Source organism: Anolis carolinensis, chromosome 2 (genome assembly GCF_035594765.1).
Source record: "Anolis carolinensis isolate JA03-04 chromosome 2, rAnoCar3.1.pri, whole genome shotgun sequence".
Classification (NCBI taxonomy): Eukaryota; Metazoa; Chordata; class Lepidosauria; order Squamata; family Dactyloidae; genus Anolis; species Anolis carolinensis.
The window spans coordinates 116,012,674-116,026,010 of record NC_085842.1 but is presented as its reverse complement, the minus strand read 5'-3'; the positions used below and the strand labels follow the sequence as shown (position 1 = coordinate 116,026,010).

The following is a 13,337-nucleotide window of genomic DNA, read 5'->3' as shown; positions in this document are numbered from 1 at the left end:
GACCATTCCAAGATGAGAAATTGTTCCCCTAAAGAAAGTAATAGCTCTCCTTCATAAACAAAATACCTATTTTTTCTAAGTCAGAAATGTAAGCTCCCCTACTTTATGGCAGACTTTGTGGTGTTGGACAAAAAAATTGCTCCTGGACATGGCAGTGTTGCTCATGACTGATCTAAACCTTCCAGCAGATGAGTGGTATGGGGCTTGTGCTCAGTGGTAGTATCACGGGGCCTTGCATCTCTGGTGAAACAAAAAACATCTGGAGGATGAGTGCTCAGGAGCATCTTTTTGCCTGTGAACATTTCTGCACTTGGGTGATGTATCAATAAATTCTGTACACTCTGTGGTGACCTCTAACGAACTAAACAAGCCTGCCTGGTTAAGCAGAGTTTGAGTACTTCTTATATGAAATGCTTGGGAACCAGGTGTGTTTTCTTGGATTTTTGGATACCTATGAGCATATATGTACATAATGTGATATCTTGGAGATGAAATTTGTCTGAACATAAAATTCATTTATGTTACATATACACTTTGCCAGAAAGTAATTTTATGCACAATCTTTTTCATTTCTTCACAAAACAAAGTTTGTGTACACCGAACTCTCATAAAGGAAAAGTGTCACTACAGTAGAGTCTCACTTATCCAACACTCACTTATCCAACGTTCTGGATTATCCAACACATTTTTGTAGTCGATGTTTTCAATATATCATGATATTTTGGTGCTAAATTCATAAATACAGTAATTACTACATAGCATTACTGCGTATTGAACTACTTTTTCTGCCAAATTTGTTGTCTAACATGATGTTTTGGTGCTTCATTTATAAAATCATAACCTAATTTGATGTTTAACAGGCTTTTCCTTAATGCCTCTTTATTATCCAACATATTCGCTTATCCAACATTCTGCCAGCCCGTTTATGTTGGATAAGTGAGACTCTACTGTATTTCAGGCCCCCATGTGCACAATTTTGGGGATCTTTGAATCCAATTTGGTGTTGATTTAACTACCAGGGCTCCATGCCACAAAGTCCCAGAAGCTGTAGGTCTCTGCTGGTGCCTCACCAAATCCCAGGATCCCATAGCATCCCATGGCAGCAGTTAAGAGTGTCGTCAAACTGCAGTAATTCTATAGCGTAGCTACATCCTGTGTTGCAGGCGTTCTTAAACCTTTTCAGCCGTAAAGCCCTTTTTAAAGCAGAAGTTTCTCGTGGAGCGTCAAGGAATGTTTAGATGTCATATATAATGGATATATATCGGGCATGGGAAAACTTTTGAAGAACAATTTTAACCAACATAAACTTAATGGTATTTCAGTGGAAGACCCCAGAGGTCATCCAGTCCAACCCCCTTCTGCCATGTAGGAAAAGCACAATCAAAGGACTCCCTGAGGGGTGGGAGGGAAATAGGGTTTTGGAAGCAAGGAAAACAAAGGGGGAAGGATGTGGGTGGTGAGGAAGGTGAAGGGAAAGACTTTTGGGGGCTAGGGAGGTGTCTGAGGGAGGAGCAGGAAAGAGGAGGAAGAGGGAAGCGCAGAGCCCCACAGGATGTTTTGTGGAGTCCCAAGGGCTCCGCAGAGCACACTTTGAGAACCATTTTTGTGTTGGAATCCCGGACAAAGGATGCCCAACCTTGCATATGGCAAGGCCATTCAGAAAAGCGAACTTTGTGAGGGCCAGGTATGAGGGTTCAGCCTTCCTCCTGATGGGGTACCTATGGCTTTGGAGGCGGGGGCTGCCTTCGCTTTCCACCTCGCTCCAGTTTCCTGTGTTGTCAAAGGCTTTCATGGCCAGAACCACTGGGTTGTTGTGATTTTTCCAGGCTGTATGGCCTTGTTCCAGAAGCATTCTTGCCTGATGTTTCACCCACATCTATGGTAAGCATCCAACAGACCTCACAAGCACAACCTCTACCTCTCCCTGATTGTAACTGACACTACTTGTACTTTCTTTGGCCCAGTTTTTTGAAGCCAACCCAGGATTTTATCATAGTATATTTATCGTATGTGACCTCATTTGTTTTGACTTGTTTTATTGTTGTGTTTTTGATATTGTCTGTTGCCTGGGCTTGCCCCCATGTAAGCCGCCCCAAGTCCCCTTGGGGAAATGGGGTGGGGTATAAAAATAAAATTATTATTATTATTACTCTGAGGATTCCTGCCATAAATGTGGGCGAAACGACGGAAGAGAATGCTTCTGGAACACGGCCATACAGCCCGGAAAACTCACAGCAAGCCAAAGTAAGATCTGTTTCAAAGAAGCCTATGTTTCTTCGAAGTGTGATGGAGTCCGCTTCCCTGGAGATTTTTAAGCAGAGACTGATGGGGTTGTTATGGCCATGTTCAAGAAGTATTTTCTCCTGACGTTTCGTCCACATCTGTGGCAGGCATCCTCAGAGGTTGTGAAGTATATGAGAGACTGATGGCCATCTGTCGGGAGTACCTTGATCCTGTATTCCTGCATGGCAGAAGTGGAGTTGGACTGGATGGTCCTTGTGTTCTCTTCCACCTTTTGTTTTTATACTTTAGCTGAGCATCCTGAATAGGTGGTTGGGCTGGATCGGGCCCTTGGGGTCTCTTTCAACTGTGACTCCCTTCCTGACTTCCCTCCCTCCCTCCGCGTTGAATTCCCACTGCCGCCTCCTTCCCAACCGGCAGAGAACGGTACATTTCCTTCCTCCTCCCCATCCCCGCCGGCGGTCACGTGAGAAGGGAAAGCCAGCTCCCGCGGCCGCCGATTGGCCGTCCTTCCCGCCTTGGGATTGGCCACTCTGTTCTCCTCGCGGCCCGCCCCCTCCCTCCCCCTCTCCGGCCCTACCCCGCCTTTGAAGCCCACGTGATGGGGGCGAGTCACGCGATTTCCGGGAACCCGTCAGGAAGGGACATAAACAAAACAAACCCCAGAGCGGCATGGAGGGGCCGGGCCGGGGCTGCAGCCTCAGCGAGAGAGGGCCTCCAAACTGAGGGCGCCCGCCCGTCGACCCCCCGCTGGGCAGGGGCCTCAGGTAAGCGCCAGGAGGGGGGCGGCCGGGTGGAGAGGGGGACTCTTCGGGAGAGAGAGCCTAAGTCCCGGCAGCGCCTGGAGAAGATGGCGGGGGCCGCACTGGGCTTCTCCTGGCAGCAGCTCTGAGCTCCAGGGAAAAGTCTGAGGCCACGGGTCGAGCCGTGAGGGGCCGAGGCGCTTGCTACCCCTCGGAGACGAAGGGGGCGTGGAGGCGGCCGCCTGGTTTGCTTGGGGAAGTCTGGGAGGGAGCAGGGCTGCAGACCTGAGGAAGCATCTCCTTTTGCATGGATCTTGGAGGAAAGGGGCGTGTGCTGGCGTGCCTCTCTGCCCCAGGAGCTCGCCTGCCTCTTGGCTGCAGAGGAGCCCGCCCTAACTGCCTGGGAGGCGGCGGGGAAGCCCCTGAAAAGAGCTCGCTTGGCCCGGGAACTCAGAGGAAGGTCGAGGGGGAAGAAGAAGCAGGTCCCCGCTCCGCTTGTTGCAGGCGAGGCGAGTTTTGTTTTCCGAGGGATGGAAACCAGGGATGTTGTGGGACTTCTGCGGCCAGATCTTTATTTTCTGTCTCTTCTTTACGGAGGAGAGTCTTGCCGGGCGCTCCTCTGGGTGAGAAATGGCTGTTCAGCCGCTGGAAAGAACTTCCGAAGAGCCTTGTTCATGCCCAGATTTCATTTCACTGCTTTGCTCGCCTCCTGCCTGGCAGAATGGGGTTGGGCTGGATGGCCCTTGGGGTCTCCCCCAACCCTTCCACGACCAATGAAGGCTCTGGATGAGGCTCCTCGAGGCCTTGACCCAGCCCAGCCCGGGGGAATGAGGGCGGGTTTTGGAGGGCAACTGGGAAGAGGCTGTGTGGTTCCCAGGCAGGGCGGGGAGAAAGGGGTCTCTTCAGCCTTGCGATTCCTGCGGTGCGAAAGCGAGTGGGGCCCAAGGCAGGTTTCTGCCCCCAAGCCCTGCCTTTCCTCATTGCTGGTCTTTCCGACCCCGCGTTCCTGCTTTCCTTCCTCGCCTTCCCGCCCACAGGGGCAGCTGGCCACCGCTTTCTCTCCTCCCTCGCCCCTCAATTGATTTTACAAAGGAGAAGTAAATTCGTGTGTTGAAACCGCCACCGTCCCTTCCGCCGTTCTCGCCTTGGGCTCGGGCGGTGGGCGTGGGCCGCCGCTCTCCCGATCACTTCTTCGCCGCCAGAAAGTGATTTGTTTACATGGCGCCTCAATCTAGCTTGAGAGGGGCCGCTGAGCGGGCAGAGTGGCAGCCTGGAGGCCCAATCGTGGGAAGGCTTGTTCGGGATGGGCCAATGAGATTAGGGAGGGGGTGGGGTTTCGGTTCAACTGGTTCGGTTGCCTTTCAGCGCTTTTGGTGTGTCGGCCATGTTGGATGGGAGATGTGTTAGTGGGTCAGTTTAGTCGAGGGGGGTTAACGGTGGTCTGTGGGATGGGATGATTCTTTGAAATAGTCAATAGTGGCGCTTAGGGGCTTGGTAGCACAGTAGGAGCCACCAAACTCCTACTACTTTTCGTCCCCGGGAAAACCTAACGCCTTTAAGTTTAGGAGTGGAGAAAACTACAATCCAGCGCTGCTTTTCTCTATGGCTTCAATCATAGCAACTCGGTTGTTATGTCCAAGTTTGGAAAGGCAGACAAGAAACGGGGGGCATGCAGCTTAAGCTGAGCACCTTCATTATTCCCTCCCACTCTATTAATGTTATTGCTGCTGTTGCTATTACTAATATGAGTAATAATAACAACTTTTTTATAGGCTGCCCTATCTTCCCAGGGGGACTCAGGGCAGCTTCCAGGCAAAAAGGCAAACATTCAAAACCTTGGTGATAAACAACACATAAATCAAATCAGGGCAAGGTAAACATTATAAGCTCATAAATTGCTAAACAATAACATAAAAGTAATAATTTGCTAAGCATAATTATCTAAACAAACACATAAGCTCCATAAAAATCAACAATACCAAAATGCATAATATAAATGAAATGATTTAAAATGAGTACCCTGCTTTTCTCCCAGTACTACGTAAGACTCAAAAGTGGCTATCACAGTCCAAATACAAGATCTGTCTCCTATCTTATGCTATTCACTCAAGATTGATTCTTTTTCAAGTGAAAGTTCGTAGTATTCACATTAGTTACATAAACTATCCATTTTAATTTCTTGTAATCATGATACTCCTATTTTCATTTCTTGCCAGTTGTATTTTTATTCACTGTCTTCTCTGTTTGGCCTGAATTTGTCGTCCTTGCATATCTCACTATTTGGGTTTGTGGGGATCTTTGCAATAGTATGACAGTATTCACATCCACTTGAGAGTAGTGCTTCTGCACAAAGAAAAAGTTGGAAGTGCAGGCAGCTTGCTGAAGTGATGGAGCTTTATGTTATTCTTAGTATTACTGTTTGAAGGGATTTATGAGAAGGATTGATTCACAACCAAATTGTGGCAGTCCTTTCCAGAGGAAGTGAAGTTCTCTCATTCATTAATATATTTTAGAAAACTTCCAAGTTTCTAATAAGGAGTGTCATTTTTCTTGCTCTATAATGTTAATTTTAATTATAGCCGATTGTAGATTGTACTCCTGTGTTATCAGTTTACAGATCATTATTGCACGTGGAACTATAATTTCTAAATCAAAAATAAATGGTTGAAACCTTCTTGTGGTCATAGGAGCAAGTGAAAGATTGTTTGATAAGGTGGATTCATTATGTTGGCCGCAACATATCAATGGAGTAGTGGGAGAAAATGTAGTCAAAGGGGTTGAAATTTACTGTATTTCACTGCATAATAGTCACACTTTTGCCCATATGAAGGGGGGTGCGACTATGTGGTGGAAAAATTGCAGCCACAGGACTTCCCTTGGTGACCAGCAGAGGGAAGTTCTGTATCTGGAAAGCTGTTTACCTGCTAACAATATTATGAGGCCTCCTCCGTAGCTCTTGTGCCTTCACCCCCCCTTGGCTGGGAATTTCTATAGCTCCAAGAGGCAGACACACAGGAAGGGATGTGTGACTATTATGTGAGGAGGACATTTTTACCAATTTTGGCACCCCAAAAATGGGGGTGTGATTTATATGTGATGGTGACTATTACGCAGTGAAATATGGTACATTGTGTTTTGATCTTAAATTTTTATCACATGATGTATCATCAGTATATGACTCCAGACAGCTATTTAAAATGTAAAAAGGGACTGCTATGTTTGTTGGAAGCATAAGCAGCAAATAGTGATGTTTTATCATATGTGGTGAAAGTTTTAAAAAAATAGAGTCAGATTCATAATCTGGTTCAGAAAATAAAAATTCAGCTAAAACCAGAGCTTTTTATTGAGACATGATTTTTACTGCCAAATTGTTATATGCACAGAAATAGAAGGACATGATAATTCCGACACAAGATGATTGGTTAAAGAAATTCTATGATTTTACTGAAATTGATGGGTTAACTATTTTAAAGAGAAAGGTCAGTGAGTAGTTTTATGAAAGAGTGGGAACTAGTAATTTTCTTTTTGTAGGAACAGAGGGGAAATTATTAAGAGTGATATTTGAAAATTAGTATAAATAAATAAGTGGTGAAAATACAGCAATAACATGTTATGTAATAGAGGAAATAAAATATATATGCCCATAGGTTGGACAATTTGAAGCCATTATAGATAGTTCTTGAGTTAAACATCTGTCTTACCTCTGAGTCCTAGTTATAAATTCGAATGAGACAACAGGAAGCGAGAGGAAATTTACCTCTAGGAAGGGAAATTCACTCTAGGAAGAGCTACCATGGGAAAAAGGTATCTCCACTAAAGCTTTATTACCAATCATTGTTTCCATTACAACCTAAAATCTTCAAAATCCAATTGTCACAGGGACAGAAAGTGAGGTGAAATCCTCTGAACAGGGGCACAGACTGCAAAACAAATGTTACAGAGATGTTAACCCTTCCCTATACTATCCAAAACTAAAAGAAATACATTTTTGGCTGAAGTTACATTTAAAAAGTGAACCATTTCTTACTTGCATACAAATTCAATATAAGAACAAACCTACAGAACCTATCTTGTCCCCTACCCAGGGACTGCTGGTACTCTGTTATCTTTTTTCTGTCTGCCTAATTTTATTTTTTTATATTTGCAACTGACATTTTGTCAAGTCACATAGAACGCCATTTGTTCTTTTTTGTTCTCATTTTCTTGCTGTGCAACTAGGGTTATTAATCATCTCTATTGTAGTCCCCTCACACAAGCAATATGATCAATAACAGTTTTAGCTTGACATCTGAAGCCTTTTAATTGGGATAGTCATGTGATCATTGGTTAGAAACAGTTTGGGCATCAAACAAATTTAGGATTATTTTTCCAATAATTAGGCTAAAAAACTTGCAATCTGCTAGTGCATACATAACTCACCAGTCATGCATTGACCTGATAGCTCCTCTCTAGTCCCACATTTTTGTTTGTTAGGACTATACATGTGTTATAAGTAAGAAGCTGTACTGGCCTGCAATATATATTTCAGCACAATTTATGTAATTTGTATCCTTCCTTTCTCCCAGTACAGAACCCAAAGAACTGAAATAGAGGAAAGTTAGAGGCTTACATAGAGCCAGAGGAGTGCAGTCTCCTAAACAGATAAATTTGCAATTAATCTGGATTCTCTTGTACTATGGGCATTATAAGAAGAAGGGACTTTTCCATAGAAATTGCGGTATCAAATTATTATAGCTATAAAGATCCATCTCTTTTGGCTTTCATTTTTGACTAGTCATAACAAACCACACTATTCATGATTTGGGAAAGGGACAACTGCATATTTGAGGTAATATAGTTGAAAACTACATTGTGCTGTTGTCTGGGACTGTAGTTTTCGGATAGTGAAAGACTTGGATTTCCAAGATATGGATTCACTGAAGAATTAATCTAATTTGTTTAGAAACATTGAGCAAAGATTTTCCTGTATCTCCCCTCTTATAGTTCTTATTTGTTCAAATGGTTTTAAGTATAATATTTATAATGATGGAACTAAGATGTGTTTCTCTGTTCAAGGAATTTCTTCTGATATTAGATATTGTACTGTAGCATGTCTTTCACCTATTTTAGCATGGATGCTTTGCAGTCACATGAAGGTAAATATGATTATGACAGAACGACTAATTTCCCCCTCAAAACTTGTAATACCGCATGCATTCTCCATTATTGTTAATAATGTTCTCATTTTATCTTGGAAGGGATTGGCATGGTTTTATTTTTACTTTTTTTGGTTCCTCTCATTGAAGTTGCAGCAGAGTCTTGCACTTTTTATAAAACTGTATTTTCAAAAGCATTCCTTTTGCATCTGCTTTCTCTGTGAAGTCTTTACATCATGCATTAGTAATTTCTCATATTGGTTCTTGCCTTCTTTTGACTGGTCTTCCATTATCTCATCCTAGCCCTCTGGTTTCCATTTAACATTCTGCTGGGATTATTTTCTTGACTTGTTGTTTGATAATGTTACTTCATTTATTTAACACAACCTTCAATACGAGTGCTACATCACCTACCATAACTCCCCTGTCTTTCGGCCTATTACCAGTCTATGAAGAATCAGTATTCTAGAATTTCTGTATTTCCTCAGTCCCCAAAAAAGGATTTCTTTGCTTCCTTTTTCGCTTGCTGATCCATAACTTTGGAATTGCCTTCCTGAACATCTGAAAACTGCTCCTCCTTCATTGTTTCTCAATTTAAAACCTTCCTTTTTTACTAAAGCTTTGATGATGGCTATAAGCTGGGAAAACTAGAGTCTGCTTTACACTATAGCTAATCATTTCATTGGTGTCGGTGCAGCTATATATATCCACCAATACTCTATAGACAAGAGTTTTCCCACATATCCAAATTTGAGTGCACTTATCATAGCTATATTGGGAAAGAGATTAGAGCCATTGGAGTTTGAAAATCCTCTTAACATGATGAGATTCTATGACATTGGGTGGGAAAAGGCTCTTATTGGACTAAAAGAGTTGTTTGGGGATACAATACCTTTAAAAGTTTTTAAAAATGAAGTGAAACCTGCCACAGAATAGCACTTCTGTACTAAACTGAATGCTTATGCTATAACATTCCTACAGGACTTACTTCCACTGTTTTCTCCTAAAAATATGGAAAAACATTCATTCCGCTGTTTCACTATAGTGCGGAGAAGATTATCTCTATAGACATTAGAAAGATGTTGCAGATTTAGTAGAAAGGCAGATTAGTTCAGATTTCATGACAGTTTCAGAAAACATTCCCAACTATCCTATTTCAAGAGTTAGGTTTACTTCAGCTGATAGTTTTTGAATGGTATTTAAATTAATAATAGTAATAGTAATAATAATAATAATAATAACAACTTTATTTATGCCCTGCTACCATCTTCAAGAAGGACCCAGGGCAGCTTACAGAAATACATACACTACCATAACACATAAAAATAAGAGGTAAAATTACATCACATATTAAACAATGATATCCATAGTTAAGATAAAAATGACATATTACAAAAAGTCCAATTTAAAAATCAATAAAACACAGTACAAATTGCCATAAAATGAATAATAGATCATCCAGCCCAATTCGGCCATTAAAGTGCTAGTGGCAATATTAGATTGGTCCTTAGATTAGCAGAAGAAGATGTAACTATGTTGAATTATGCCTGTATAATGCTGTGTTGCATCAGTGATAGAACAACTGTGTAATAAAAGAGCATAATCTACAGTAGAGTCTCACTTATCCAACATACATGGGCTGGCAGAACATTGGATAAGCAAATATGTTGGATAATAAGAAAAGATTAAGGAGAAGCCTATTAAACATCAAATTAGGTTATGATTTTACAAATTAAGCACCTAAACATCATGTTATACAACAAATTTGACAAAATGCAGTAATGCTATGCAGTAATGACTGTATTTACGAATTTAGCACCAAAATATCATGATGTATTGAAAACATTGACTACAAAAATGCGTTGGATAATCCAGAATGTTGGATAAGTGAGACTCTACTGTATTTCAAAATGCTTGTTATTCTCCAATCCAAATATTCACAGGTAACTTCACAAATCAGAACAAAAACAAGGACAACAATAATGAAATTTAAGTTCTACACAATAGACTCATCACTTCTTTGTTTTTCCTCCCAACATAGCCAACTTTCCTGTGTGTGTGTGTGTGTGTGTGTGTGTGTGCGCGCGCAACTATGCCCAGCTTTCTTCAGTATAATGAAACCCACAAGGATACAGGGACTTCTTCCCAAGGTTCTCACTACTTTCATACTGCTGACTGGTTCTTCCCAGTTAATGGGATTTGGATCAAAGATCGTTAATTCCCTTTTCCTTTCTACCTTCTGGAAAGTGTAGTTGTCAAAAAGTTGTCAAAAAGGCAAGTAAAGATTTGTTGGATTTTACATTCTTGCTAGAATTTGATTGTAGGTGTGAGAACAGTTGAAGTCTCTTATTATATTGGTTCTTCTTTTTTATGTTAAGAGATCTCCATTTCTCATTGTTAGTTCAACCACCTCACTAAAGTGATCATCCATAATCAAGTGATGGCTTTTATGAGGCATTGAACAGCAACATCTTCAGATCCCAGGGGTGTGTGTGCTCATCAGCTTGGGTTTAGATGGGGAAATGAGTGAGCAATAGGCAGACAAGCAAGGAATGTTTGGCTTCTCATCACTTGTCACACACAGTCAAACCCTCTCATTTTATTTCTTGCTTTGTATAGTATCAGGAATGGGGCACCCAATTTTCCAGACTAATGTTTCTTTTACATCATGACTAATCCAACAACAGCAGATGAAAGCAGTTAAAATGCAAGTTTTGAAAAATAGCAAAACTAAAGAACAAACTGAAATCAACTTGATTACGAATGTTTACGTCTTTCAAGAGTATATCTTGCTTAGGTTTATCCAGATTCTCTCCAGCCTTATTTCTAAGTTTTGTTGCACTTACACAGTAGTTTAGTTGTTTCACTTTCATTTTTGTTAAGTTTTCAAGAATTTTGAAAAAACAGAAATGCCCAAGTTTCCTGTCAGAGCAGGCACACATTAAAAGATGAATGTGTTAAATGTGTTTCAGTAGTTTTACTTCTACAGTGTTTCTGCTGCTCGGAATGCTATACAGCAATTTTTGTGGCAGTAAACACATGCTCTCTGTGTTGCTAGGGAAGTTATTGTTCTATACTGAAAATAGTCTTAATAAATTTTGTCTCGCCTTAAAAGGGAAGGCTAATAAATATCAATATCTTTGAAAGAGCTTGAAAGTGTTTATATCATCACACTCTCCTTAAGGCAGGGGTCCTCAAACTTTTTAAACAGGGGGCCAGTTCACGATCCTTTGGACTGTTGGAGGGCCGGACTATAGTTGGCCACCGAGCAATAATAAATAAATAAATAAATAAATGAGGATTGGAAGAGATCCCTTGAGCCATTGAGTCTAATCCCCTTCTGCCTTAGTGCACAAAAGGAACAAGCAAAGCACCCCTGACAGATGGCCTCCCAGCCTCAAAGTTAATAATAATAATAATAATAATAATAATAATAGACCCCTGGGGCATTGAGTCCAATCCCCTTCTGCCTTTATGCACTGAAAGAACAAGCAAAGCACCCCTGACGGATGGCCTCCCAGCCTCAATGCCAATAATAATAATAATAACTGCAAAAGGCCACCCTACTGGGATCTGCGCGCATCATCCGAAAATATATCACACAGTCCTAGACCCTTGGGAAGTGTTTGACTTGTGATTTTGTGAAACGAAATCCAGCATATCTACATTGTTTGCTTTGTCATACAATAAAATAATAATAATAATAATAATAATAATAATAATAATAATAATAGACCCTTGGGCCATTGAGTCCAACCCCCTTCTGCCTTTGTGCACTGAAAGAACAAGCAAAGCACCCCTGACAGATGGCCTCCCAGCCTCAATGTTAATAATAACAACAACAACAACAACAATAGACCCTTGGGCCATTGAGTCCAACCCCCTTCTGCCTCTGTGCACCAAAAGCACAAGCAAAGAACCCCTGACAGATGGCCTCCCAGCCTCAATATTAATATTAAGGGTTGTAAGAGAAGAAGAGACCCCTTGGGTCATTTAGCCCAACCCCCTTCTGCCCTTGTGCCGTGGGGGCCGGATTAATGGCTTCGATGGGCCGCATCCGGCCCCCGGGCCTTAGTTTGGGGACCCCTGCCTTAAGGCATCAAACATTTTTAACTTCACAATAAGATCGTAAAAGGGGTGATGACATACTACTCTAGAAATCCATGGTCATCTGTTGTGAGAATTGCAATCTCTATTTGTGTTCATTCCTGATTTGTACCCACACCAGAATATTCTTAAATCCAGAGTACCAGACACTGGTACAGCTATACATGGCTGAAATGAACATAGGAATATTCATGTGAATTGAGGAGTGCATTGTTTTATGTAAACTGTAAGTGTAGTCCCCTGAACCTTGCTTAGAGAAAACTTTTTTTGTATCTATGAAAAAGAATATTAGGAAACTCTTCAAAAAAATTGAGGTGGGAGGTTTTGAGGCAATTTTGAGGAAGTGTTTAAGATCTTGAAATAGGAGACTGATGAGAAATGATAAAGGCATAAGAACTGAAATAAAAGAGCCATCTAAAGCACTGCTTCAACAATAACAGCCTTTATTAGTAGTCAACAGACCATGAGATACTGCTTCTTATGTATGGAATTTGGGGGGATGGCAATTTTTTTCCCCAGTACCATATTTCTGCCCATTGGCTGCAACTGCTACTTAATTGGAAACTCTAGAGATCAGAAGCAAAGGCATCATGGATCAGCACCTGTCTATGGACCTCATCTTTGATGATTACTAATCTAGAGAAAATGGGAGGGTGGAACTGCAGCTGATGCTCTTAACACAACTTTCATCCAACAGGCACAAATCAATCAATAGGCATAAATCCAAAATTCTACATTTTAGCCACAAAAACCAGGGGTACGTAGCATAGTAGCAGGGCAGGATCTTGGGATTATTTTGGATCATAAGTTAAACATGAGTCAGAAGTGTGATGCTGCAGCAAAGAAGGCAAAATATTTTGCCTGCATTAATAGAATCTTAGTTTCCAAGATAAGGGAAGCAGTATTCCCAATATTCTGCAGTTGTCAAGCCTCATCTAACGTTTGTGTTCAGTTCTGGGTATCTCATTTTAAGAAAGTTATAGACAAGTTGGAGCAACTACATGCTGAGGATTCTGTGGCTGAATTTCCTACATTGTTCATCAAGTTGGACGGCATGGCCTGTGGGGTCCCTTATACCTTTATGATTCCATGTTATACTTCAGATATTTTA

General features: G+C 41.6%; 1 protein-coding gene across 1 annotated transcript in view; it reads left to right on the top strand.

Annotated features, from left to right (window-relative positions):
• The first annotated feature begins 2,831 nt into the window (after positions 1 to 2,831).
• crebrf (CREB3 regulatory factor) overlaps positions 2,832 to 13,337 on the top strand; it is a 43,766-nt gene continuing 33,260 nt past the window's right edge. Inside the window, exon 1 of the mRNA XM_062970428.1 lies at positions 2,832 to 3,008. The gene's annotated coding sequence lies outside the window, so the exon portion shown is untranslated. The remainder of the gene's footprint in view (positions 3,009 to 13,337) is intronic.